Source organism: Glycine soja, chromosome 15, assembly GCF_004193775.1.
Source record: "Glycine soja cultivar W05 chromosome 15, ASM419377v2, whole genome shotgun sequence".
In the NCBI taxonomy this organism is placed as follows: domain Eukaryota; kingdom Viridiplantae; phylum Streptophyta; class Magnoliopsida; order Fabales; family Fabaceae; genus Glycine; species Glycine soja.
In genome coordinates this window covers 36,207,513-36,235,329 of record NC_041016.1, presented here as the reverse complement: position 1 = coordinate 36,235,329, position 27,817 = coordinate 36,207,513, and the positions used below count along the sequence as shown (strand labels likewise).

General features: G+C 36.3%; 1 pseudogene across 1 annotated transcript; it reads left to right on the top strand.

Moving 5' to 3' along the window:
* Positions 1 to 4,216: 4,216 nt before the first annotated feature.
* On the top strand, positions 4,217 to 26,306 carry LOC114386097 (annotated as a pseudogene). The gene is made up of 14 exons (XR_003661038.1): positions 4,217 to 4,702; positions 5,870 to 5,957; positions 6,056 to 6,297; positions 6,946 to 7,041; positions 8,225 to 8,413; positions 8,605 to 8,764; positions 8,869 to 8,999; positions 12,861 to 13,030; positions 20,257 to 20,531; positions 22,899 to 23,207; positions 23,321 to 23,380; positions 24,840 to 24,992; positions 25,097 to 25,207; positions 25,383 to 26,306. The product of XR_003661038.1 is annotated as a DExH-box ATP-dependent RNA helicase DExH3-like (transcript).
* Positions 26,307 to 27,817: the final 1,511 nt, after the last annotated feature.

The following is a 27,817-nucleotide window of genomic DNA, read 5'->3' as shown; positions in this document are numbered from 1 at the left end:
GCCCAGGGCATTGAGTGAGGGATGACTGATGAGTATATTGTACGACGTGTGAGCATGCACTATCATATATCATATTTTTAGCCTTTCTTGTAGTGGCCCTTATGTCCGAACTCGGTGTAAAGCCAAATGAAGCCATTTGTCCCTACCTGTTCCCCCTGTAAAATCAAATAGCAGATCGTCATGTGGTAGGATCTCAGGTTCAGGTATATCCATTTGTTTAAAAGTGTTCCAAAACAAGATGTCGGTCGAGCTTCCTTGGTCTATAAAGGTCTTTTTAACTATGCATTTGGCTATCTTAACACTAATAACCATGGGATCATCCTGCACTAGGTCAATTGTGTTGGACAAGTGGCCTCAATAACTTAAGAGGGGGGTGAATTAAGTTTCAAAATTTCCCACTAACAAACTTTTAACCCCCTTCTAAATGATAGGCTCAAAATGCAGAAGAAGAAGCAACAATCAATTTAATAATGTTATTTAAACATGTAAGAAAAAATTGATTGCAGTAACATAAATGAGATAAGGGAAGAGAGAAATGCAAACTCGATTTATACTGGTTTGGCCACTTCCCGTACCTATGTTCAGTCCTCAAGCAACCCACTTGAGATTTTTACTAACTTTGTAAAAATCCTTTTTACAACTTTTGAACACCCAAGGAATCCCTTTCCCTTGTGTTCAGGAAACTCACAATTCAAGAGATAACCAGTCTCTTGATTACAACTTACTTTCTGAGATGAACAGAAAGATTTATCTCCTTTAGAGTGGATAATACAATTTGATGTTCCTGGATGAACTCTCAATAAATTTGCAAGTGTTTGCCCAAGAGTTGATGAGAGAGCATTTGACAATGAAGTTCTCTTAGAATATCTCTCTCTTGCTTTTCGAAGTCAGACACACATATATATAAGCCCTTCGTGCCTTTTCAAAATGGTTTGAAGAGATGTGTCTTTTCAAAAAACTTTTTCTAAAATTCTTCACTAGTAATCGATTACAAGTTTCTGGTAATTGATTACATAGTTATATTTTAAAGGGTCATGTCTTTTCAAATTGAATTTCAAGAGTTCCATTGTTGGTAATTGATTACACATCAATGGTAATCGATTACACACTCAAAATTCAAATTTCAAACCCTTTTAAGAAGCTGATTTGCAAACTTGTCTTCTGGTAATCGATTACACAGTTATATTTTGAACGGTCATGTCTTTTCAAATTGAATTTCAAGAGTTCCATTGATGGTAATCGATTACACATTCTAAATTCAAATTTCAAACCCTTTTAAGAAGCTGATTTGTAAACTTGTCTTCTAGTAATCGATTACACTGCCTGGTAATCGATTACCAAAGCCTTGATATGTTGGAAACAATGTGTTTTGAGGCAAAAGCTGATCTTGAATGAATCTTGAAGCAATGCTTTGTTTGTTGAAGCAACCTTGTCTTAATCTTGAAGTAATGCTTAACCTTTGAATGTTTATTGAAGTAATCTTGAAAGCAACCTTGTTTGATTATTCTTTGACATCATCAAAATCATGTATTCACACATTCACAAATTGCCTTTAAGTCATCTATTTTAAAGGTTATGGGCGACATGTTGGGTACTCGGTGCCAGGAGATTATATTGATTGACCGGACTTGCGAAGGTGTCTTTTTCACGCAGAGGCGATGGCCCTTTGGCAATGTTTTTTATGACCAGCCTCGATTGATCGAGGGGTTTCTCCTCTCTCTTTCTCGAGCGGCTTCAGCTCCTCTACCTTTCTGACTGACCTGCATGTTCTTGGTCCCTGCTTTAGCTAGACTCTGGTCTATTCCTTCCCTTGTGCCTGCATGACTGTAGCTTGTAGATGAACTCTTTTAGGTGGCCACACTCAATGCGTTCTTCTGTCTATTCTTTTAGGACATTGCATTCCTCCGTTGAGTGATCACGATTGTTGTGATACTGACATTGTTTTAAGTAGTCGGCTTATGGTGGGGTGTTAGCTCTCTTTCGCATAGTTAAAATATTTATAGCCTAGGCCTGATCCATGATGTGGGATCTATTAGCGATAAGGGAATGTATTGAGCATAATACAGTTCTCGTAGTGGTCGATCCCTCCTCCCGTCATCACGAGCTTTGTTAGAGTTGGGCTTGTCATTGTTTTTTTTGGCCGACACAACATCGGCCCGCACCTGGTTTCTATACTTAACCAACCCCTCCATCTGCATATACTTAGCTGCTCTCATTCATAGTTCATCGAGGTTAGATGCCAGTTTCTTGCACTGGCTGTTGACAAAAGGTCTTGGTCGTAACATTGTTGCCAAATGATGCATAGCCACTGCTTGGTCAAGGTTTCAAATATTCAATGCAACCTTATTGAAACATTCCATGAAGGTCTGTAATGGTTCCCTCTTTTCCTATCAGATGTTGACAAGGGCCATAGACGTCAAGTGGTGAGGTCGACTAGGGGCAAACTATGTGCCAAAATAGTTGACCAGGGTGTCAAATGAATCCACGGAGTTGAGGGGTAGTCACGTGAACCAATGAAGGGTCTGCCTCTTCAGTGACGTCGGAAATACCGGTAGGAGATTGCATCATCCATGGTGTACATGCTCACCTAGGTGATGTACATATCTAGGTGTTCGTTTGTGTTTGTGGTACCATCATACTTCTCAATAGTCAAGTTTTTCTAGTTGGAAGGAAGAGTCACCTCCATGATGCTAGGGACAAAGAGATTCTTAAACTACAACAATTGTCTTCCGAAAGTGTTGAGGGATGAAGGAATAGTGTTCAAATACACGCTCAAATTGGTAGCTCTAGGTAAGCTAACTGTGGTTGACTCAACTTCTCCTCTTTCAGGCAGGTTAGCCTTAGGTTGCTGCGACCTATGGGCTTCCCATAGGTGAGCATTCTTGCGTTGAAGGGTGGGTGATGACTTCTTCGGTGTGGTGCCTTTACATTTTAGAGACCTGAGCCTATAGTCTCCAAACTATTGAGGACAAGTCGATTTGGTCCTCTACGTGAATGTCTTCATTATGGTGATTAGGGTATATCTTACATAGCCCCACGGTGGGTGCCAAAATATTTCTGTCACAAATGAACGGAACACTTACCTTTACACTGAAGGGTCTTCTACTGTGTCGAAGGGACTTCTACTGTGCTGAAGGGTCTTCTCTGGTGGTTCCTTGTCGAAGTCTCCAGTGCGTGTGAGTCCAAAAAGTGAATGGATTACATGCAAAAGACACTCCAATGCTTAAGTAAGAGTTCAACTCATAGTTGTTGATGATATTTAGTGAGTATTTTAAAATGAATCAGTCCTCTTATTTAGGGGGTTCACCCTTTTTTATATTGACCTTACTACGCTTGGGGTCTATGGGCCTGCTCGTCTTGATTACTAGTTAAATAATACACCTCTTAATCCTGCTTAGGTACTTCTAGTCAAGTGATCACCCTTAAGTGGGTTTATTGACAATAATCATGGCTGAATGATACCCGTCATTTGCATATGTAGAAGGTCGAGACATACTGTACTAAATATGGATATGTGGCCGAGATGATAGTTAGTTTGGATGCATTAGGTGTTCTTTCTACCTGATCGAATACTTTATCCGATATATGATTATTGCTTTATGCTTGTTGAAGTGATGTTTGCTACTTGGCTACAACTTAAAGTTCACAAAGAAAACTTTAATTATGTAGAGTTTATCATTATGTAGAGTTTATCATGGAGCTATTTGATGTTTTTTTTTTTAAATTTCAAAGGGTGCTAGAATTGTTGGGTGGATAGATACATAAGTGAAGGAATTGATAACTTTGTTTTTTTTTTCTTTTTTTTTAAAATGAAAGTATCTTGTGAGAAAATTAGAATGACTAACTAATAAGTTTATTTCTTTTTGAACACCTTGTGGCAACCCAAAAATAGTTCACAAGACAAAATATAAACAATGGATTCACTCATTTGTTTTTATAGATACATTTTTGATAAAAAAATATTTTTTTATATTGAAACTGAATATAATCTTATTAGGATAATAATTTCTTTCCACTTTTCATAAATTATGACATTATTTATTATTTATAAAAATATTATATAATATATATACAAAAGATAAATATGTCTTTTTAAAAGATCATTTTCTTCCTCTTTACTCTTCTATTCAACCAAGTAAAAGAAGATAAAATTTAACTTTACTTTCTCTTCTACATTTTTCAATCGAAACATTTAAAAAATCTCTTTATTTTCTATTAATTCACTCTTTTCTCCTGCTTCTTCCTGTACTTCTCTCTGTATCCAAACATAGGGTACAACAATCCAAAAGATTACCGGGTCGGATCCACCCACGAGTCTCACTCCTTCCTTTTTCACATTTCAAACACACGCACACCAGTAAATTGAACACTCGAGGAGGGTGTGAAGAAAGAGGTGCCCCATAAGCAAAGCCATAGTAGCATAATAGCAATGCCTCAAGAACGACAATGCGCAATTCAAAGTTGTGTGCAGCGTCTCTTCTCATAGCACGTACCAAGTCCCTCCAACTTCACCATCACCGCCACGTGCGTCACTGCTTCCCCTTCTTCTTCTTAAACCGCAATCCCACTCTTCAGGTTTCACCCTTGGCTCTCTTCCTTGTGCAACGCGAAATCACTCATCACCACGCGCCTCTTCTCCAGCTACTACTCCCTCGAACAGTTCTCTGATGACGAATACGACTGCGACTTCGAGAACCAACAGGTTTTTCTTTTCTCTCCTTTTTTTTTTTTGAATTTTATAGCTTTTTAATATGTTTAGATATTTGGGTTTGGTGGAAATGATTTTTTATATTGTTGTTTAGATATTTTAAGTCTGGTTTGTGTGGTTATGTTAATACGTTTTAATCGCATCATGTGTTGTAGTGAAATATAACGATGACTAGAATTTAGTGGATTATGAAGTTTTATTCGCAACGTAACAGGTTAAATAATTTTTTAGTACCTATTTTGAAATTTTGGGTTATCAGAATGTTTTCTGCTTTTGAGAACAAACAGTTTTTTTTTTTCTTCAAATGATTTATGTTTAGGCTTTTGAAGTGGGGTTTGTGATGATGTTTGTTCTGTAATTTTTTTTAGTTGTTTGAATTAAACTGAAATCCAGTTGACAATATGGGGAGAAGCAACGCCCTCTCTAACACGGCACCTCCTAACATATTGTCTACTATACTATTGGTTAAAATTTATTGGAAACTGCAAAATCATGAGATTCATTAAATAAGAAGTGAGATCCACAGAAATTCGTAATTTTCATTAAATTTCGGCCAATAGTATAGAAGTGTTCAAAAGAGTGGGTTGAAGAGTGTTCCTAGAATTTCTCAAAATTCAATTTATTGGCTAAATTTTTTTTGGCTACCTAACAAGTTATGGATATGTTTTCTGCAATTGCAATTCTGTAATAATAAATACTACCTGTTTCCAAGTTATGGGTTATCACGAGTGTATGCTTAGACCCTTGAATTGAATATGGAATGAGATTTATGCCTAATTTGGGTAAACTTTAAATCTTCAATCTATTGTTCTGTGTTCAGTAGCTTCTGGAAAGTGAAAACCATGACCAGCTCTGGTATAGAGGGCTACTATTTCTAAGAAAATTTAATGGTTCTTGTAGGCATCATCTACGGTGGCCAATGTTGATGACTGGAAATGGAAACTCAGCATGCTGCTTCGCAGCAAAAATGACCAGGAGATTGTATCTAGAGACATAGGCCATGTAGAATGAGAGAAAAAAAGACTCATTGCTTTATGCATCTTTACTTAATTACTGTGATCGACTTTTAATTATTACTTCACGCTTTTAAATGAATCTTTGTCCTTTCTTTTCAATCATTGATTGGTAATTTGGTATTGCCATTTATCGCAATGCACACAGTGAGTTGTTTGGAAAAGTGGTTGTTGCTAGCAAGGTGCCTCTTCCTAACTACTGTCCAGATTTGGATGACAAACGTCCACAAAGAGAGGTAATAACTTGGGTGGGACCAGTGGGTATGGAACTTCAACTTATACCAGGATTGCTGTCATCCTAGAAAAATAATCCTCCTACATTCCATTGTCACAGTTGGTGATTCCACTAAGCTTGCAAAGGAGGGTTGAGGTGAGGGTTTGTTGCAGGAATACCTTGATAGACTTCAGCTGAATTCTGCAAAGACAACTGATAGCCTGGATGATTTGAACTCCACTAATCAAGTTAAAGATATAGACATGGATGAAAATGCTGATTCTTTTGTGGATGAATCTGTTATGGAAAAGGTTCTCCAGAAGAGGAGTTTGAGGATGCGTAACATGCAAAGAGCTTGGCAGGTTTTGTTTGATTTCTTGAATTTTCCATTTGGATATTGCATTTGGTATCACATGTGCTTGGAATGGAATAGTAATGATCAAGAGTGTGTGACTGTTGGTTTATTTTTTGTAATTTGTTAATTTTCTTTTCCATTCCAATTTCATATCCAAACTATGAGTTAGTCTGGTTAGTTTTTTAGGTTGGCCAATGACCACTGTTATGTTCTTCATTGCCCAGCCCTTTTTGTAGCCTGTTATTTGCCAGTCTTAGTTTTGTTGTGTTGTATATGGAAAAATAACAACTTCCCTTTCCTTTTGTCATACTAAAATTGGTTACTTGGTCATATTGCTGCTGTCTTCATGGCTGAGACCATTTATTGCAAGCTTATGTTATGGCAAATGGAAGAGCTTCGTCTTAATTGCTATTCTAATAGTTTGTAAACATTGCATATCCATGATTTATCTGTAAGTTTGGCACTAGAAGGCTTTCCAATTTTGATATTTGCATGTCCGTGCTCAAAGTGTGTAAATGAAGTTTGACAACTATGTTACGAACTAATTATTTTACTGGAGCTGCTTTTGTAATTCCATTTTATGAAGTAGAAGGTTCTTGCAATAATTCATGTTTGCTGGCTTCAAATTATATATATTGTACTTTTTTATGTATAGGAATCTCCTGAGGGCAGGAAGATGCTGGAATTCCGGAAGTCTCTACCATCATTCAAGGAGAAGCAAGGTTTACTTGAAGCTATAGCACATAATCAGGTATACTTGCTAAATGTGTTTCATTAGATGTCTGCTTAGCTATCAGCATGTCTTTAGTTTTTTGGACCTTGAAAACCAAACACTATATGGACCATCCCTAATCCCACAATTTTTTTTTGTTACCGTGTTATTGATACAGGGCATTCACCGGCTTTGCTGATGACTAATCTTTGTCGGAGAATCTTGCTGGTCACCTTTGGTGGGGTTCTCTCCTTCCAACCACGTTTTTCCGTCTACAAGACTTGAACAGTTGAACCCAAGACTTTGCTTCCGGGGGATTGAGTCCACTACCACAAGGTTTTAGGACTTCATTATAAACTATAAATACCAAACAAATAAGAACAGAAGAATGAAACTGGACTTGAACACTTATTCAAATGATGTAAAATCTAAGATCAATTACAATTCTTGGTGTTTTTCTACCAAACTAGCAAGGACTACCATCAACTGAAAAGTAGGTAAAAATAAAATTAAGCTGAACTGGAGGAAGAGGATGCAGAAGTGTAAGGAAGAAGAAAACTGCAAGTAGAAAACCAAAACAACTTAGAGATGTTATGGTTTTTTGCTTTTAAAAACTATAAAAGAGATTAGTTTTGAAATCAGTTGTCAAAAACTACACTTAACGAACAAGTTTTTTACTTTTTAAAACAAAACAGTTTTCAAAAACAAGAAACCAAAAAAGCCCTTGGGATACACTAATGAGTCCTTGAAATCAACACTACACCCCATGGAAAAATTGCACACAAACCACATCAAAATTAGATCACATTTTCTATTTTTTTGGTATTTGTGCATGTTTTATTGGTCTTTTCATGTCCTGTGTCAAAGATTTTTTAAAATTGATTTACAATCCTTCCTTTTGCCCCCTCCTTCTTGAATGATCAATTTGGTATTTTTATTGACTTAATATTCATAGATGCTAAGTAGTAAGTACTTGTATAATTTTTCATCATGGTGTGAATCTTTGTGATGAGCAGCAGGTTGCTTTCAACGGCTTCACACCCATTTATAGTTATGCCATTTTATTGAATTTTACTTACTGAACTTCAACCTGCCCTTATTCTAACCGTGCTACTGGGTCTAATTGTCTGTGGTTTTCCAATAGAAATGAACTGAATGCCACGAACTCTGTTAGCATTATGTATTCATAATTGATACCTTATTTTGATGAATAATGATCTAGGTGATTGTTGTATCTGGAGAGGCTGGCTGTGGTAAAATCACTCAACTTCCTCAGTATGTATTAGAATCAGAGATAGAGTCTGGTCGTGGAGCATTTTGTAGCATTATTTGCACACAGCCTCGAAGGATCTCTGTTATGGCAGTGGCAGAGAGAGTGTCAGCAGAGCGAGGAGAGCCTCTTGGTGAAACAGTAAGCCCTGTTTTTCTGGAAATGGACAAAAGAACAAATGCATGTAATAGTACAAAAAACATGGGTGCAAATATTAGTATTCATGAAGAAAATAAAAGATTCATAAACTACTTTTTTGCTCTTGAATGGGATTTTAAAATTTGGAATATTTTTGTTCTTGCTGCTATACCACAACAGAGGTTTTTTGATAGGTTGGCTTCGAAGTTCGACTAGAAGGAATGAAAGGAAAAAACACCCATCTGCTATTTTGTACCAGTGGTATATTACTTAGAAGGTTGTTGAGTGATCGAAACCTGACTGGTATAACCCATGTTTTTGTTGATGAAATTCATGAAAGAGGCATGAATGAAGGTAGATTCCTAACGGACAATCTAACATCAGTAATACCTTATATAATGCTAAAGAAGTGTCTTAGAAGACTTATGCTTTCCACTGTTGGTTTTTGTTCTTCTCAGACTTCTTACTGATTGTGTTAAAGGATCTGCTTCCACGCTGTCGTGATTTAAGATTGGTTTTAATGAGTGCCACCTTGAATGCTGAGCTTTTTTCGAATTATTTCGGAGGTGCTCCTACATTTCATATTCCGGTAAGACAGTCCTTTAGTTTTTAGTGGAGGATTTGTTTGTTTTGAAAATTGAACTTCAATTATTCTGAATGTTAGATGCCTAAATGACTATATGCAATTAAATGTTCATTAGTGTTGGAATTCAAATTATTGTATGCCAATTTAAATTATTGTGTGTGCATGGGGTTGTGGTGGGTGCGAAGGTAGGGTAATTGGGTGGATGAATGTGTACATGCAATTGTATTAACAAACCTTTGCTTGGTCTTTAATGCATTTAAGAGAATTTTAAGCTGCTATATAGTTCTATTTTCCATTCTTAATGGTCAAACTCAAAATTCATGTGTCATAATTCCTAATGTGTATTGTTATTGTTTGCATATAGCCTACTAAACGGTAGTTCAGCCAGAGTGCCCAACCCCACGCTGTGGAAATTGGACCTTAATTTTGAATCTTTGATGTGCAATGTAACATTCCATTTTTTTTCGTAAATAAATTTAAAAAGCTTTTTAGTAAAAATAAATAAATAAATAAATATAGAGCAAATAAAAGGCTGAGTATCCTAGGTATAAATAGCTATGTTAAGTCAGGTGCCTCCTCTTCGCCTCATTTTTGTTTTTTCTCTTTTCTTCTCTCAAAACCCTCTCTTCTTCCCGCAGATCACCAAACCTATTTTAGAAAAACGACGATCTCGGACTCATTCACTGTTGGATCGTCGTGAAATTTAAGCACCAGGTTCGCAACCCAATTCTGAGCATTCTGACTGCTGGGAATTTCGATAACATGTCTGAGCTGAGAGAAATATCCTTCACATCGTAGCCTTTTCCTTTCCCGTAGAAACCTAGAGTTGTCTAGGTAAAATTACGATCCCGGTTTTGTTAACCGTTGGATTGTCGTGAAAATTTGATATGTTGTTCCCGATCCAATTCCGCACACCTCCACCGTTGGGATTTGCAAAACAATGTCTATGGAGGGAGAAATGTGCATCGCACGAAGCAGTACAGAATGAAGGCTTCAATCCCTTCTCTTTCTTTCTAACGTTTGAGAACTCTATCAAAGCAATCAAAGGAAAAATTGAGGAATCTTAGAAAATTCTTAGAGATGCCGCTATCGCTTTCAGAAGACATGCGAGTCCGCTTAAAGGTGAGGGATGAGTTATTCACAATTGGAGATTAGTGAAAACATTTGTAGGGATCCTTAGAGTATTAATTGGAATGAATTTTGGGGTGTTTCTGCAATTTTTATTTTGTCCTTATAATTATAACTGTGAATTATATATGTTTGATGAACCATTTGATGTCCCAAAGAGAAATTGTTGTGAAATTAATGTGTTCTTGTGTTGAGTGTGAACCCTTAAAAAAATTGAGCTCTTTTTATTAACTTGAATTATATTCTAAATATTATTATTTTTAATGACTTATTTTATATGAATTATTATCTTATTATATATTTTTTTTCCACGATGATGATCAATATGTTGTGTGTATATATTTATTACAATAATAAAATAATAAATTAAATAAAGTTGTAAGGTTAATGCTTAGTGATAATTTCTTTTGATGTAACATTAAATTAATTATTATAAAAACTCTTTTGATTAAAAATAATGTAACTTGATTTACTATATATATATATATATATATATATATGTTTTGTGTCATGCAAATATGATTATTGCGTAATGTGATTATGAGTTATGAGATGTTAAATTGTGGAAATAATATTTGGTTGCAAATAAGTGTGTGTGTTTAACACTTATGTGACAATGATTACGTTGTGAGCTGTGAATTATATAATAACCCGACCAATGTTGATGTGCACTGTTAAAGAGAAATTGTAGGTTTCTTAGGAACCTGTGTTAAATTGTAGCGCAATATGTTAAACATGTTTGAAAACACGAGTGTGAGGTCGTGAGTATTGTATAATTCATGAGCAGTGTCTATGAATGAAATATGTGATGAATTGTGGAATAACGTGTTGCTTTGAGATTATAGTATTGTTATTGAGATTATACCATTGTGATTGAGATCAAGTGTATGTGATAAACTGAGTATGCACGTGATTGAGATGTTGTGTGTATTGAGTTATGAATTATGAATTATACAATCACACGACTATAAGTTCCTTTAAGGGTGACGAGTTAATGTGAAGTCCCTTTTAGGGCGACGAGTTAATATTAAGTCCCTTTAAGGGCGACGAGTTAATGCTAAGACCCTTAAAGGACAACGAGTTAAAACTATTTTGAGAACAATTGAGGAATCATGTGTTTTGTACAGTTCATAGATAGAGTCTGTGTGATAAAATGATTTTAGGGGTTGGACCTGAATCAGGAGGGAGAGGCCCTGACGGACTCTTCGGAGTGTAGGCCTTGGGGGTCACCGGGTTTGAGTGCTCCTTTAAGCCTATACTGATCTCATATGGTTGGAGCATTCTTGCAAAACATCGTGACATTGACTGGTCTCCTTATGATCTTACTTAGTGAGAGTGACCTGACAAATCCATTGTGTGGTGTGTCTTGTTATGTACTCCTAAGCGTCCCAGGGTGATTTTTCACTGACATGATACCACATCGCATATAGGATTGAGTCTTAGCATAACTGTTGCATACACTTGCTAATTGTTTATTATGAAATTGATGTATTATTATGTCTTGATCATAGTGTGTGATTCTTGTGTAATGTGATTGATGATTGAAGATTGAAAGGTGAATTTTGAATGACAAAGTGGTGAAATTATGTGAGTTATATTTAAGTAAGTTTTATTTTGTTTATATGATATGTGTATCTAGTTGTCTTGCTTCTCTATTAGTTAGGAATGTGATAACTCACTCCTTGTGTGTTATTTGTGTTTGAATCCTGTGATGATCTTGAACTTTGTGTTCGGGGGAGCAGATGACTAGGTGAATCGCTTTAAGGAATCTTATGTTGAAGAACGTCAGAATACAATGCTCTGATAGGATGTGATAGTGGGACATAAGTTTTTATATTAATTGCATGATGTTAGTCTATTTTATTTTATCTCACTGATTTAACAAAATATTTTTGTAAATTTTGACGGCCTTATTTTGAGCCGAATATGTTTTAATAAGTTTTAATTGATAATAGTGAAGTGAATGTGAACCTTTTATCCGTGTGAATTTGGTTACCGATATTTTTATATATTTTGTTTATTTATATATATGTCAGGGTAGAGGGTGTCACATGCAATCTATTGCCAAGGACAATAAAATGTTATCCAGTAGCATCCTTCCCCCTCTTAGCCTTAGTTGTCACAAAAAGTGACTATGTGAAGCCTATATCTCAGAAGAACAAGAAAGAACTATCTTGTGCCAATTAAATTGCACATATGCCATATGTAGTGAGCTAGTGTGGGTTTGAAGCCTTTGTTTCAAAAGAATGAAAATAGAGCATGCAACCAAATAACCAAATGGGGTACGTAGAGTTCTTGAGTGATTGCATGAAGTCCTTGTTTCAGAAGAACGAAATCAAAGCAATAGAATATTCAAATAACATTTTTATCTTCTACGACTTTTCAACTTCTCTGATGATAATTGGGGAAAGAGGGAAAAAAATAACAAGTTGTTAAATCTTGCAATTTGTATCATTGGTATTGAATCACTCCAATTCTTGCATTTATTGAATGATTCAGAGACATCTTTGATTCATCATATGGCACTTGCCACTGTCTTGCTGAATGGCATTGAATCATGGGATACATGTCATTTTAATAGCTCAGTCCATTTTAAAATTTAGGAGGCATGATGCTCATTTATAACTTTTTCTGATACAATAATGTAACTTAATCTTTTCTTGTAAGCTTCTTTTACTGTGTTTGCAATGCTATTCGTAAGACAATGTGATTTGATTTCTTTTGTTCATTGCCCAGGGTTTCACCTATCCAGTTAGAGCACACTTTTTAGAAGATATTTTGAAATGACCGGATATAAATTGACTTCCTTCAACCAAATTGATGATTACGGTCAAGAGAAATTGTGGAAGACACAAAAGCAACTAGCACCACGGAAGAGGAAAAACCAGATCGCTGCTCTCGTTGAGGTATGCAGCTACCTTAAAAATTTGACCTAAATATTGACATCTAAGTTTAATTGATGCTTAAGAACTTCTTCTCTTCATGATTTTCAATGTGTTTGTCACTTTGTTCATTGTGGTGTTAGTGCAATCTTGGAAGTTGCGTAGGTTTTGTCTGAAAATGTATGTAGGAAAAAAATATTTAATATTGAAAATGCTGATCAAGTTCCTGAGAGGATTTAGTACTAATAGTCACATATAAATAAGATAGAAATATAGGTATGTTCACCTCCCTGAGCCAATATCAAAGTGATATGAGGATGAGAGGGGATGGTGAACGTACATAAAAGGATCTCTTAAGGTTTTTATCCATTGGTTTTAGATCCTTTCATCATCTGTCAACCGCAAAATGAGTGGCGTGGGTGGTGATGTCAGCATTGCAATTTGCAGTGTTTGCCTAGCACTATTCACAGGGTTAGTGCACAACCAACTTGGATGGATGCTAGGGCTGTGGGGCATGATGGTATGTTATCCAATTGCAAGATATGGGACTTGAATCCCACCCATAATGGAAATATGAGTTTCTGGTGTGGGGTTTATACCCTCCAACTACAATAGCTAGCTTTCATGGTGTGGTGCTCCCAAGGTTCTTATCAATTAATATCATAGCCTTTTACTATGTCTCAGCTGCAAAATGAGTGGTGTGCTGGCGATGTTGGCATTGCAATGTTCACTCGAAAGGGCTAGTGCACAGCCTGCCAGTGTGGGTGCTGTCGCTGTGGAACATTGTGGGATATCAGGATCTTATTTGCAAAGTATGAGACTTGGGTCCCAAATTGGAAGTATGGGATTTTATTAGTGTATTAAGTTTTACTTTATGATTCAGTTAGAGCAGCTGTTATTCTGTTAGAGCAGTTATGATTCAGTTAGAATAACTGTGATTTTGTTATTTTTGTTATTATGTTATTTTTGTTACTCTGTTAGAGTGGTAACTATGGTTAGTTAACTGCCTTAGTCAGGTTAAGTGTAACCACATATGTTTTCTCTATAAATAGAGAAACAAAATAAGTTGTAACTGACTTTTCATTCTGAATCAATAATAATATCTTCAATCTCTCTTCTTCTTTTTCTCTCTCTCAAACTCTATAATGGTATCCAGAGCTTGAGGTCTATTCATGGTGACAAATCAGAATTCCACTTCCGCTACTCCTTTTCATCCGATTTCTCAGAAGTTAGATAATTCTAACTTCTTGCTGCAGAGGCAACAGGTAGAACCTGGCATCAAGGCTCGTACACTTCAGCGTTTCGTGGCAAGTCCTCAGATCTCGATGCGCTTTCTCAAAGAGGCAGATTGTGAAGGTGGAAATGAAAATCCAACATACTCCGATTGGGAACATCAAGATCAGATTCTCTTGTCGCGGCTCCAATCGACTCATTCAGTTTCAATCCTATCTCGAATAATTGGATGCACTCATTCATATCAACTTTGGGAGCAGATCCATGAGTATTTTCAAAAGCAAACAGTGCGAAAGTTAGGATACTTTGAACAGAACTCAGAACTACAATGCTTGAGCCAAAACAATGCGTGAGTTTCTTCTGCGCATAAAATACATAGTCGATGCGCTTGGATCGTGTGGAGATCCTGTTCTTCCCGTGAACACAATGATCTCAGTGATTGAAAGTAAGTTCAAACCACTTCCGATTGGAGAAGTAGAGGCACTGCTGCTTGCACATGAGGCACGCATGAAAAAGTTTTAGAAGTGCTTTGCCGATTCACCTTCGATTAATGTTGCTCAAGGTTACATTTCATCTTCGAATTCTTACAATTCATCCTTGAATAATTTCAATTCACAAAATCGATCCAATTATTTAGGAAATTGTGGTGGCTTCAATCGTGGCAGTGGCTACTGTCGTGGAGGCAATGATTCTGACTGCAGCGGTGGCTATAGTCATGGAGACAATAACTTTGGCCATGTGGAGGTCGTCGTGGCGGCGGCATTGGCCATAGTCGTTATGCAAATTTTCAATGCCAAGTTTGCTTCAAATTTGGTCACACAATAGCGGTGTGTCATTTTCGCTATGATTCTGATTTTCAGCCAAACGTGTCTTTCACTCTGATGGAACCAATGTTTCAAAGCAATTCATCGAACACCTTTGGTTCAGAATAGAATCAGGGAACTAATTCTCACAAAGACTCCCAACCTAGTGCAATGCTGGTTATTTTGAAAATCAAGATCCTAACTCTACTACTTGGATACCTGATTCTGGTGCATCCTTCCACCTAACTGGAGAGTCTCAAAACATCCAGCAGCTTGGTCCATTTGAGGGGTCAGACCAAATATACATTGGTAATGACCAAGGCCTTTCTATTAAGTCTTCTGGTTACACTATGTTTAATCCTAGAGTCTCTTTGTCCTTAAAACAATTATTACATGTACCTGCAACCACTAAAAACTTAATCAGTGTCAGCAAATTTACTAATGATAACAATGTTTTCTTTGAGTTTTATCCTAACCATTGTGCTGTGAAATCACAGGGAACCAATGAAGTCCTACTTCAAGGTTCACTGGGTCCTGATGACCTCTACATATTTCCACATCTTGCACTCAAAGACTGCCTTAGCCACCTGCTTACTTTCAAATTCCAGTGTTGATTCTGCTGTTACTTCTGTTTATAGTTGTTCTAATACACAAATTTCTGATTCCATTGTAAATCCAGTTTGTGATGTTAAAACAACACCTAGTACTAAGGCTTGTGTTTAATCATTGTAATATACCCATAGTTAATAAAACTATGTTCGAATTCTGTGCTGCTTGTTGTGTTGGTAAGTCACATAGACTTTAAACTGTATACTCTGTTCCTCTTGAACTTATATACAATGATTTGTGGGGACCATCTCATATTTCATCCTCAAATGGTTTCTTTTATTATATCAGCTTTGTTGATGCCTATTCTAAGTTCACTTGGATCTATTTTCTTAAAAATAAATTAGAAACATTTTTTGTTTTTCAGCAATTTAAAACCATGGCTGAACTCCAATTTGATACCAAAATTAAGAGTGTTCAAACAGATTGGGGAGGTGAATTTAGACCTCTTACCTCATTTCTTCAAACCTATGGGATCATTCACAGGCTAATTTGCCCTCACACACGTCATCAAAATGGTGTTGTGGAAAGAAAACACATGCATATCATTGAGTTAGGCCTCACTCATCTCAAACAAGCTTCTCTCCCTTTAAAATTTTGGGATTTTGCCTTCCAAACCGCTGTTAATTTGATAAATAGATATCCCATTGCCTCTCTTAAATTTCAAGTTCCTTATATTGTTTTGTTCAACAAGTCACCTAATTACAATTTTTTGAGGAACTTTGGATGCTCTTGCTATCCTTTTCTTAGACCTTATAATAAACACAAACTTGATTTCAGGTCACATGAGTGTTTGTTCCTTGGCTATTCCACTTCTCACAAAGGCTACAAGTGTCTCTCTCCTAATGGTAAATTATATGTTTCCAAAGATGTTATCTTCAATGAGCTTAAATATCCTCACAATGATCATTTTCCATCTTTATCCAACTCTGTCACTTCTTCTAAGAGTGATTTTTTACCTATTGCTCATATTCCTCTTGTTTCACCTTCTTCTAATGAACCCACTCCTTCTTCTCAACATGCTGAAACTAATTCTACTTTTTTAAGTGTTGATCCCTCTACATCCCTTAATACTGAATTCCCTAATTCTCAAAATGTCACATCATCTTCTCCTCATTCAAATGCTGAACCAAATTCTGTTACTAATGAACACTCTAACACTGTTTCTGACTTAAACTGAAATCCAAGTGAACTGTCCAGTACCTCTTCTTCTTAGTCTCACACTGTCAGTTCTCCTTCTTCTAATCCTGTTCTTCCCTCAAAATGTCCATCCTATGCAAACCAGATCCAAGTCTGGAATTGATCAACCTAGGCTGCATCCTTCATTGTTTTTGGCACATTGTGAACCTAAGACCGTTAAACAGGATCTTGCTGACCCTCAATGGTTTGCTGCTATGAAACAAGAGTATGAGGCTCTTCTTAACAATAAAACTTGGGATCTTGTTCCTCTTCCCAAAGACAGACAAGCTGTGGGTTGTAAGTGGGTCTTCAGAATTAAGGAGAATGCTAATGGGACAGTTAACAGGTTCAAGGCTAGGTTAGTGGCTAAAGGATTTCATCAGGTTCCTGGTTGTGACTTTAATGAAACCTTTTCTCCTGTGATAAAACTTGTTACCATCAGGCTGATTATCACTCTTGCTATCACTGATAAATGGGATTTGTTCCAGCTAGATGTCAATAATGCCTTTTTAAATGGCCATCTTGAAGACACTATCCACATGCAGCAGCCACAAGGCTTTGAAAGTTCAGATAAAACCTTGGTTTGCAAGCTATAAAAAGCTTTGTATGGCCTTAAACAGGACCCAATACAGTAGTTTGATAGGCTCAAAGGAACTCTTTTACAGCTTGGGTTTGTAGCCAGCAAGTGCGATCCTTCGTTGTTTGTTTGTAAAGACAAATGACACATTATCTACATTCTTGTTTATGTAGATGATATTATTATTACTGGTACCTTCAATGTTATAATTCAGCAACTCACCACCAAGCTACATTCCAATTTTTCTCTTACACAATTGGGAAAACTTGACTATTTTCTTGGTATAGAAATCAAATCTGTGGCTGATGGGACTATTCTACTGACTCAGCAAATATATCAGAGATTTACTTCAGAAAACCAAAATGGCAGAAGCACAGTCATTCCTTCCCCTATGACTACTAATTGCAAGTTAACCAAAGCTGGCTTGGATTTATTCAGTGATCCATCTCTCTATAGGTCTGTTGTTGGTGCTCTCCAATACACAACCATTACAAGGCCTGAGTTAAGCTATGCTGTGAACAAGGTCTGTCAGTTCATGGCTAATCCTATGGACTCTCATTGGACAGCTGTTAAACGCATTCTAAGGTACCTCAAAGGCTCTATTCATCATGGTCTGCATTTCAAGGTTGCAGCTTCCTCTCAGCCTTTTACTATCAAAGCTCTGTGTGATGCTGATTGGGCCTCGGATCCAGATGATAGAAGGTCTACCTCTAGTGCAGTGATTTATTTTGGTCCTAATTTGGTCTCATGGTGGTCCAATAAACAAATTGTGGCTAGATCTTCCACTGAAGCTGAATACAGGAGAAGCTTGGCTTAAGCCACAACTGAAGTTACATGGATTCAAACAAATGCAAAGAATAGGACCTCGGTCCGAAAATGCACCTCGACCATACAAACCTCGAGAACCACCAGAGTCACCAGTTTTATAAGCATTTGGATGCAAATAGCCTTGAGTGTAGTTTAACAAAGCGGAACTCATCTCCTGTGCATCTCTGTTGTAGCGCGTGAGTCGAGTTTCGTGACCATAGAACAAAGCTTCAATTTTTGCTATGGATGGAGTGCGCTTTTTGCTTTCGATAACAGAAACCACCAACGCGTAATTAGATGGTAGTCCTTCGATGAGCGCATCAACGTATTCCTCATAACGAACAGGAACACCAACGCTAGCAAGTTCATCAACAAACCCTTTGATTTTGTGCAAGCACTCCTCAATCGTCTTGCCATCAAGAGTAACTGCTCTCATCGCAGTGCGAAGCTATTGCGCACGGAATTTCGTTTGAAGACTAAACTACTCGTGAATTTTACCCAAACTTGATAGGAATGATTTGAGCCAAGAACACGCAATAATACCGATTTTGAAAGAGTGGATTGCAGCCATAACAGGAGCGTTTGATCCTTCGTAATCAGGGTTGACGTGATCATCAATTCGATCGTCCTCTGTGAGGTAACAAGGAGGAATAACTGGATTGACAATAAAACGTTGCAACCTATGTGATTTAATAACTAGTACAATGTGTTGATGCCAATGAAGATAGTTAGAATCATCAAGTTTTTCAGCAATGGAGTTGGGAAATGACTGAGAAACTGAATTCGAAGGAGCGAAAGCCATGAACGCAGAATACTGGACCTTGCAAAGGAAGCACGATTACGAAAAAATGGCTCTAGATACCATGTTGAATAGACTGAGAGAGGAGAGAAAAGAGAGAAATCTGAAGAAAAGTGAAACTGATTTTTATTGATCTGGAAAGTTAGTCAAAGCTAACTGCCCTTACCATCATACTACAACTGTTTATCACTAGATGGGTGCTGTTAGCAAAAGCTAACAGTCCTCACATTTAGTTTACAGAACTGTTTTTATAGTTGTACAATAACATACTCTAATAAAACTCAATGTCATTGAGTCCATTTTGGATTCTTAACCCTATGTAGTTTGAGGGGGTATTAGTGTATTAAGTAAGTTTTACTTTATGATTCAGTTAGAGCAGCTGTTTTTCTGTTAGAGCAGTTATGATTCAGTTAGAATAGCTGTGATTCTGTTATTTGTTATTCTGTTAGAGCTGTTATTCTGTTAGAGTAGTAACTATGGTTAGTTAACTGCCTTAGTCAGGTTAAGTGTAATGTCATCTGTTTTCTCTATAAATAGAGAAACCAAATCAGTTGTAATTGGCTTTTCATTCTGAATCAATAATATCTTCAATTTCTCTTCTTTTTCTCTCTCTCAAACTTGAGATTTTGATGTGGGATTTATATAGCCTTGGACTCTACAACTACAATGACTAGCTTTTGTATTGTAGTTCTTCTAAGGTTCTTGCCAAAACCCCATTCTTATGAGTTTAGAAACGATGGAGCATCAACTTATTCTTCATCTTTGGTGTATAGGACCAAGGGTAGGGAAGGAAGTGAACAAATGGAATAAAGTTTAATGAAGGTAGAAAGAAATATATTGTTTATCATCTCAATTGGTGCCAAGACAAATTGTTTATCCTCAATCTTGGCCACCAATCTTTTTCATCACGACAGTGATGGCATAGAGTGATTATATTTTTTAATTACATTTAAGTTTAAAACTCTTAGTGTTGCCTTGAAGAATTTAGATTCTCTTGTTTGGCCTGAGTTTCTCTTTCGAAAGCAAGCTGATACCCTGATGTTGCGCCTTGCTGCATGCTTATTCTTAATTGTTTGAAAATTGAAACTAGGGATGTATATTTATTAGACTTCAATTCATAGTCGATAGTAAATAAATGTGTCTTGTTTTGGAATATTCTGCAATTCCCTAATATATCTAAAACTAAAGTCTGCTGAAGTGCAATATATTGGGAAAATGAATTTCTTACTTTCATTCTGTTGAACAGGATGCTCTTTCTAAATCAAGCTTTGAGAAATATAGCTCCAAGGCACGTGAATCACTAGCATCTTGGGCACCTGACTGCATTGGGTTTAATCTCATTGAGGCTGTTCTATGCCATATATGTCGGAAGGAACGACCGGGTGCTGTCTTAGTATTTATGACTGGGTGGGAGAATATAAGCTCTTTAAGAGATCAGCTTAAAGCAATCCTCTTTTAGGAGATCCCAATAGGGTTCTGCTTCTAACATGTCATGGTTCAATGGCAATTTCAGAACAGGCTGTTATTTCCATTTGTTGATTCCCTGGACTGTCATATTGCATCGCCATGTACTTCTAAATCTTTATTCTTTCTCTGTGTGATATGTATTTCTGATTGGCCCATTTCTTTTTGTTGGCAACAAATTGAAATAAGTCATTTAATTAGTTTTTTTCTTCTTTAAAATTTAGTTATATAAAGTAATAATCAATTTTCTTGTTGCTTTAAAATGCTTGTTGTATATTCAACAATAAACAATCTGTTGGTGCAATTAAAAAAGATAAATAAGTTATTTTCTTTTCTTGATGGTCATAAGTTTGTCATTGTTGCCTCTTCCGTTTTCTTGGGATTGTTTGTGCAGAACCAGAACCTTTTGTTTGGTCAGCAAAAAAAGTGTAATATATATTAAAGCCCGGTGTAAGTTATACTGAACCAAAGAACACATTGTTACAGATTGTATCTGATCCCACCCTGCAACAGCCACAATAAATGGTTACCAATTGTTTGTGCAGAACCTATGGTGCTGTTTGTTCTTTTTGTTTTTAAAAAAAAATGCAAAATATGCATGTTAATACAACAACAACAATGCCTTATCCCACAAGGTAAGATTGACTACACAGATAATGTGACGTCATTTGTATAAAATAAACCAACTTGAAATTTTGGCAGTAAATAAAGGGAACTAGAGAATTTCAAATTGCACAAAATTTAGTAGCATCTTGACCTATATCTGATGTTCGAAGATGCTACTTTTGATGTGGCATAATTTTGACAGATAATAGGAATATAGGATGCAGGTGGATTTTGGTGGTATCTTTCATAGTTTTTGTTAGCAACTGAAGAATAGAAAATCCTAAGAGAAAAAGAATAATAATATTGGTTGAACAAAAAATTACAGAGCCAAGAAGTATCTCCTCCGAGGGTTCCCCACTTCCCCTTCACAGCCAATTTGTAGGAACCAAAGAGCAGAAAAATAGAGAGGAGAATAATGATATTGTTGGTTGAACGAAAAATGTACAAAGCAAGGAGATAAGCCCTTCCTTCCCTTATTTTATTGGTTCCTAACAGGTTTACCCTTCACAAAGAATTTCTCCTTTCACATGCAAAGTAGTAAATATCAAATTCACTGAATTAATCCCTCTAATCTAATTTCCCCCTATTTGTGACCAATCCCTTATTGCTAACTAATGGACTAATTGGCTAACTGCTCCCCCTACATGTTTTCTTCTCAACTTATTCTCATATATATATATATATATATATATATATATATATATATATATATATGACGTTTCCCAGTGTCAAGTCTGTGCTTCATATGTTAGATTAATATACAAGATGAGTTATTTTAAACTATATCTATAACATATTTATATGACATTTTAAATTGTTATTCTCTTGAATGTAATTTAAAATCCTTTAATTGAGAATGGTTAATCTTATCTATAACATGGTGGCTACAATAGTTGCATCTTTAGATCTGTGAAAACATTAGTAATGTGATGTGAAGATACCGAGTTTTGTTAATAAATAAATTAATAAAATATCTTCTCATCCTGCTGTGTTGAATCCTTAAGCCTTCTTATGAATAAAATCTTTCTTTTCATACAGTGATCAGAAACTGGTACAAGAATACCGTTTAACTGGAAAACAATACTCATTGATTATTGTAAAATATCTCCACTCCCTGCTCACTGATTTCCTACTGTTGATACTGATATTAATGTAATATCATTATAAATAATGATTTGTACAAAATAAATACTACAAAGAAACACTACGAAAAAGGAAAATGTCTGACTCACACACTGCAGAGTCTTCGAGGACTCTGCTACCTCCTTTCCAATTCATACTCAAACTTTCTTCCATTCTCTCTAACAATCTGCTTCCTGCTCCCCACCTGCCTCGTGTGCAGGATCTTACAATGCAATTTCCCAGGATGATTACCAATCACATTCCCTTCATTGTTGACAAAAGCCTCCAATCCTCACTACCCTTTCCCTTCTTTTTGTTCCACATCTTAGTGATCACTGGTAACTAACTATGACATGCATTAGAAGGTGTGCTTACTGATGTTGGACTAAATGTGGAATTTCAGTTTAGAACTTGTAATCCATTTACTTCATTAGTTGGGTGTGCATAAGTCAATTTGGGTCAGATATCATCTCCACATGGTATCTGATATTGTAATTCCCGTGTTCTATAATGGCAATAATTTAATATGATGGTGGGCCATTAAAGATTAATTAGTCTTTGAACCTTTTCATTTTTTGTGTCATCAGCCAATTGCTTTTCTTATCATCACAAATTTTTTCTTGGACCAAGCACTGATAAAAAATTAAGTTTACACTGTTAAAGATAATTAACTGTAACTTCTGCCTTTGTTTTCAGTTAGCAGGGACAGCGAAGTCTAGGTTTTCTGCTAAAGATTACAGTGATCATATGGCTCTTGTTTGAGCATATGAAGGATGGAAAGATGCGGAAAGAGAAGGGTCGGCTTACGAGTACTGCTGGAGAAATTTTCTATCAGCCCAAACTCTTCAGGTTATTCATTCACTTTAGAAACAGTTTAGCTTTATCTTGAAAGAAGCTGGCTTGGTAGATGCAGAAGCGAGTGTCATTAACAAATTGAGTCACAATCAGTCTCTTGTGCGTGCAGTCATATGTTCTGGACTCTTTCCTGGCATAGCATCAGTGGTGGTGAGCTATTTGTTTCTTATAATTTTTGTTTTTCTCCTCGGTAAGTTCTATGATTAGTTTACAAGTTGAGCTTTTACTGTTTTATTTGATTAATTAATTCTTCCTCTGTACAGCACAGGGAGACATCCATGTCATTCAAAACAATGGATGATGGCCAGGTTTTATTGTATGCTGTAAGTGACAGACCAATTTTATTGACTTGGAGAAAGCGTATGATAGAGTGCCTAGAGAGATTTTGTGGAAAGCTCTAGAGAAGAAAGGGGTTAGGGTTGCATATATTCGAGCTATCCAAGATATGTATGATAGGGTATCGACTAGTGTTAGGACACAGGGTGGAGAGTCAGACGATTTTCCCATCACAATTGGTTTGCATCAAGGGTCAACCCTTAGCCCCTACCTTTTTACCTTAATTCTGGATGTCCTCACGGAACAAATCCAAGAGATAGCGCCGAGATGCATGCTTTTTGCAGATGACATAGTCCTCCTTGGAGAGTCGAGGGAGGAGTTGAATGAGAGGTTGGAAACTTGGAGACGAGCTCTAGAAACACATGGCTTTCGCCTAAGCAGAAGCAAATCGGAGTATATGGAATGTAAGTTCAACAAAAGTAGGAGGGTATCTAACTCAGAGGTGAAAATAGGAGACCATATTATCCCTCAAGTCACACGGTTTAAATATCTTGGGTCTGTAATACAGGATGATGGAGAAATTGAAGGGGATGTGAATCATCGCATTCAAGCAGGATGGATGAAATGGAGAAAAGCATCGGGGTGTTATGTGATGCAAAGGTACCGATCAAGCTAAAGGGAAAGTTTTATCGGACTGCGGTAAGACCGACGATTTTGTACGGAACAGAATGTTGGGCGGTCAAGAGCCAACATGAGACTAAAGTAGGTGTAGCGGAGATGAGGATGTTGTGGTGGATGTGTGGTAAGACTCGACAGGATAAAATTAGAAACGGAGCTATTAGAGAGAGGGTTGGAGTAGCGCCTATTGTAGAGAAGATGGTGGAAAATAGACTTAGGTGATTTGAGCATGTAGAGAGAAGACCGGTAGACTCTGTAGTGAGGAGAGTAGACCAGATGGAGAGAAGACAAACAATTCGAGGTAGAGGAAGACCCAAAAAGACTATAAGAGAGGTTATCAAGAAGGATCTCGAACTTAATGATTTGGATAGAAGTATGGTACTTGATAGAACATTATGGCGGAAGTTGATCCATGTAGCCGACCCCACCTAGTGGGATAAGGCGTTGTTGTTGTTGTTGTTATCACCTTCAATGAATAAATTCATCTGTTATCTTGATTTTTAGTACTATTGGGCTCCAATTAAAATTAAAATTTCATCTTGGTAACTGCTTCCTTCATCTCAGTTACATAAATCGGAAATAATTTCTGAGATGAAATGACAATTTGAATTGGAAAATAGCATGAACAGTACCTATGGTGTTACATGTAAGTTTTTTGTCCTTTTTCAGCCTAGTTGAGCATTGCTTTTAAGAAAACATTTTCTGCTTTAAGTATTTACACATAATTCCAAAATTGCCTCCTTGATAGTGGTTTATTATAAGATAAACCCTTCCCTGCCCCTATGTTGTTCTTGTTCTGCTGCTGATTAGTTTTATTATTTTGACCAGAATTCAGTGAATGCACGTTACCAGACCATTCCTTACCCTTGGTTGGTTTTTGGTGAGAAAGTTAAGGTCAATGCTGTTTTCATCCGTGATTCCACTGGTGTATCTGATTCAATACTTATCCTTTTTGGTGGTGCTCTAAGTAATGGGATACAGGTGATTAATTAGTTGATACACATGCTTCTTCTGGTAGAATATCTCCATGGATTTCAATACAGTAACATGCCCTTTTTCTTTCTTCTCCCTTCTCATGGGTTTAGGCTGGGCATCTGAAAATGTTAGATGGGTATGTTGACTTCTTCATGGATCCTAATTTAGCTGACAGCTATGTGAAGCTTAAGGAAGAGCTCAATAAGCTTATCCAGAAGAAGGTTAGCAGATATATTTTCCTTGTAATAATATTCCTTGTTTACTTACCAATATGATAGGTTGCTGCTTGATGTGAGCTTTAACTTTTTCTAGAAGCTATTGACTACTATTAGTTGAATTAAGTAGTGTGTTATGTTGGTTGAAGATAAATAAAATGATATTTGGTTTGTAATGCAGCTGGAAGATCCTAGCATTGACATTCACAAGGAAGGGAAATACTTGATGCTTGCTGTTCAGGAGCTGGTTTCAGGGGATCAATGTGAAGGAAGGTTTGTATTTGGCCGCGAAAGCCGGAAGCCTAAGGCCTCCAATGATGAAAACAAATTTACGAAAGATGGAACAAATCCCAAGAGCTTGCTGCAGACACTGTTGATGCGAGCAGGGCACTCCCCACCAAAATACAAAACGAAACATCTTAAGACAAATGAGTTTAGGGCACTGGTGGAGTTCAAGGGAATGCAATTTGTTGGCAAACCAAAGAGAAACAAGCAACTTGCAGAAAGGGATGCAGCTATAGAGGCATTGGCTTGGTTGACTCACACCTCTGACAATAATCAGCATGAAGATGATAAGTCTCCTCCTGATATAACTGACAACATGCTAAAACTCCTAGGGAAGCGTAGAAAATCAAAGCAAGGCCATGGTTGACATGTCGTCCATACATGGTTTTATGCGAGTTGGTCCTATCCTAATCTTGGATTAGTAGCCCAGCATCATGCAATTTAATGCATGATGATGAAAGATAGGGATTTAGGTGACATTTCATCAATACATGGTTATAGGTGAGTTGATCCCATCCTTTCATCTTGGATTCATAGCCCAGCTCCCTGCAATTTAATGTATGATGATGAAAGAAAGGGATTTAGGAGACCTGGTATGAGGTGCTCAGTCTTGGCAGTTGTTGGCGCTTAAAAGTTCATTGTATATTTTAGCCGTCCCCCTTCAAGCCAAACCCAACATTTTGGTATCAATCTGTACACCAATGTTTTTATATATCTTGTGTCAATGTCAAAGACCAAGATACATAAAGTTGTTAGTTAGGGATAACATTGCAATTTCTTATAGCAACATAATGAAATCAATATTTTATATTTTGCTGCATGTTTTTTCTGGTAAAAACTATTTGATTCGCTTTTTTTAATGCTATACTTGGATTGATGGAAAGAGATGGAATAAAATGAAATTGATTGAAAATAGAATGGAGTGGAATGGAATACAATAGAATAAACTTTTGTTTCATTGTTTTGGATATATTATAATGGAATATTGGAATGAAATAAAATTGTCATTCTATTTTTTGGATAGTAAACATAATGTAACAAATTATTATTTTTCATTTCTATAGCTTTTTTCTAAAGTTATATTTGGATGGATGAAAAAAGATGGAATATAATAAAATGGACTAAAATAGAAAGGAGTGGAATGGAATATAATGAAATGAAACTTTCGTTTCATTGTTTGGATATATTTATAATGGAATGAAAAAAAATTGTCATTCCATTATTTGGATAATAAATAGAATGGAATAAATTAGTATTAATTATCATTCTTATAGCATCCTTTATCTTTAAAATATAAATTACAATTGTGTTTTCTTTCTCCTATTGTGTCTTGCATTTCTTATCATGGTAACAAGTGTTTTTCTTTAATTGTGTTTCTTATCATTGTAACAAGTGTTTTTCTCTAATTGGCTTTTACTCTGAGCAGTTTATTTGTTTTTGTTTTTAGGATCTATGACTTTTGCTTTTGTTAGATTCACTTTTTCACTTAGTGCGATGAGGCTCAAGTTACAATGGGGAAATAAAATTTTTGTGTATGATGCACAATTTTTTTTTAATCCTTAGATTAATTTAAGGTTCATAGTAATAAATAGATCCTACACATAATTTCCTCTACAACTTCTTGTTGTATGTTTCTTTCTATCCACGATGAATGCAACTTCACTGATAGTGTCATTGATGCTCATGAGTTGCATTATGGTCTTGGGAGCGTCGTTTTTTCTGTTGAGCTATGTGATAGTGTCGACAAAGCACTTGTGAAGTTGTGGGGTCCACACGAGATGAGGCTGTTTTAGGGTATGCACTAGCTTCGGCTGCTTGTTGGCGGTGTTGGAGTTAAGCTTGCTAGAGTTGGCAAACTTCACAGTGGTGGGTTGTTCTTATTATTGTTGTGGGTTGGTTATGAAGGTTGTTACTTTGATTTTGATGTTGGAGTCAAACTTGTCAGAGTTGCCGCTCATGAAGGTTGTTACTTTGGTTGTTGTTGGTTTTGATGGAGTTTTCCTAATTCATCATGCAATTTTGCATCACAGTGTGAATTTCTTTTTTTATTTTAGTCTTTTAACCTTTTTATCATTCTTACTTTTAATTCTTATGATTTTTTTGTTTTTATTTTTAATCTTTTTAAAATAAATAAAAGTACAAAAAAATTCAGGAACTAAAAGTAAAGATGAAAAAAATTCAGAGACAAAAAATTCATGAACTAAAACAAAAATTTATAAAATAAATAAAAGAATAGTTTTCCCTCTATTTTCAAGAGTCACAACAAGTACACAGTCAAGTAGTCAACCCAAGTGAATCCCACCGTGGTACACGTAGACGCTTGGTGTGCCA